Raw genomic sequence first — 2,017 nt, 5'->3', positions numbered from 1 at the left:
TCTCACCTCCTGCAAGGACACAAACCCACCCTGCTCTACCCCGCAGGCCGACGGGCAGGGGTGTCCAGGGAGGCGCCCAGAGGCCCCTGGCTTTCCCTGTCCGGCCCTCTTTGTGCAGGAGTGGAAACTGAGGCCCGGGAGGCAGAGAGCATATCTCAGGCAGCTCGGACCCAAAGTCAGAATTCTACTCAGTCACAACCATGCATCCACAGCCCCGTCTTCTTCTCACAGAAGGGAGTGTAAGTAGCCCTTCGGGGGGAGTCTCAAGTTTGTGCAGCAGCTAAGCCAAGCCAGTGGACACCCCAAATCAGTTCTGTCCCATCAGCAATGGGGTGCATTATCAACGTGCTACATCTTCATGGTCATTATTTGTAGGGAAAGAGCCACAGGCCCCACTGGGGTGTCTCCAGCAAGAGCCGGGGAGCTTGAACGGTCCACATTCTATGGACAAGAAAGCGGGGTAGGTGCAGCCAGGGAGCTTGGGGCTACTCGTGGTCACAGAGCTGGGTGCTCAAGCTGGCCACCTGCCCCCGCCTCCAGCCCTGGCTTTGGAGGGCCCCTGGTGGAGGAGCTCCCGGTACCCCCCACCGCTCTGCAGAGCAACGGTCCAGGCTCCTGGCTCGCGGGCTCCCCCTGCTGTTCCGAGGCCATCCGGTCACCCAGGCTCTCAGCCGCCTGCTCTGCATCCCAGATGGAGTAGCCCCCACTGACCACAGACCACTGACCGCGGGAGAAGAAATGACAAAGATTACAATCAAGGAACTCGACGCCTGGAAGGAGGGGGGCCAGCTGAGGAGACTGGGGGAAGGAATCCCCTCCCGAGTCTCCTGTGGAGGTGACATCTGGGGCACTGGGGTTGACGAGGCCGTGCCCCATCCCTCACCAAGGCCACTTAGGCTGGTGGCATCTGCTTCTCAAGGATGCTGAGAAGCATTCTCAAGGATCAGACAGCTCACAAGCAGGTCCTCAGTCCCGGAGCACAGTAAAGGCCAGCAGCACCCCCAATCTGTTCGTCCACACTTTCCAGAAGCCAGTTCCCTCCCCCTCCACAAACACCCACGCCACACAGGGCTTCCCGACTTGTCAGGAGACACCCCACACGGCAGCGGCAGCGGCAGCGGCAGCGGCAGTCTGGGCCCTCCTGACCCTACAACTACTAGGGGCACTGTAGGGTCCCCCGTCCCGGGATGCAAAAAAAAGACTCAGAAGAGGGGCAGGCCAAGGTTCCCCATTCACCGCTCCCTCATGCTCTGGGAGTGGCGCTGGGAATAGGCCAGGTATCTGGGAGGAACTAAGTGTTCTCTATGCCTTGATTGACCTCTTGGGGGTACAGAGCGCTCCTCCTACATTCAGAGAGGCCACCCTGTCCCCTGCCCCCACTCTCCGCCCTCCAGGCTCTCGTTGTCCCCAGCAGTTTCCAGAGAGATCACCTGACAAATATCCCTGAAAGTCCCCATGGAACAATCTGAGGGGGAGGGAGAGGCAGGGAGGCCCTGGGTACCTGTGGAGGCCGCTCCCCCAGAGCCCGAACGCCTTAGAGAAAATCCCACCCCCAAGCCCCAGCGGCAGGCTCCTCTCCACATGACCCTGCTGGCGGCCCCTCTGGCTGCCACTGCAGCAGGAAGTGGGGTCCCCTTCTCTCCTCTCCCAAGCCCCCCACCCGCTGCCCTCCAGCTGTGCTGAGAAACGGCAGCCCCCCTCCCACCACCACGGCCTGCCCTCAGGTCACTGGGCACAAAGGTCGCGGTACCAGCCGACGGCCGGTGACCCCCGCATGACCACCCTGTCTGCGCTCAGACACCTTCCTGGCCACCTTAGCTTTTAAAACTGGGGCCTCCGCGCACCCCGCAGCCCCGCCGCTCTGCCCCCCACTGCACACTGGCTGCCCAACCAGCCCCTGCTCCCCCAGCCTGCGGCGCGTCCTTCCACAGGGCCAAGGCCAGGCGCCACACTGGCCACTGGCCCAGGCTGTGGCCCCTCCTGCCCACCCCCCATGCCCTGGACACCCCCAGCCCCT

At 63.0% G+C, this 2,017-nt stretch overlaps 1 protein-coding gene across 2 annotated transcripts in view; it reads right to left on the bottom strand.

Moving 5' to 3' along the window:
• The window catches only part of MACROD1 (MACRO domain containing 1), a 116,763-nt gene that overhangs the window by 108,366 nt on the left and 6,380 nt on the right, over positions 1–2,017 (bottom strand). The window lies entirely within an intron of this gene.

This window comes from Condylura cristata, unplaced genomic scaffold, assembly GCF_000260355.1.
Source record: "Condylura cristata isolate star-nosed mole 26May11 unplaced genomic scaffold, ConCri1.0 scaffold00015, whole genome shotgun sequence".
NCBI lineage: Eukaryota > Metazoa > Chordata > Mammalia > Eulipotyphla > Talpidae > Condylura > Condylura cristata.
Note: the sequence above shows the minus strand (reverse complement) of the source record. Positions and strands in the feature narration are given on the sequence as shown.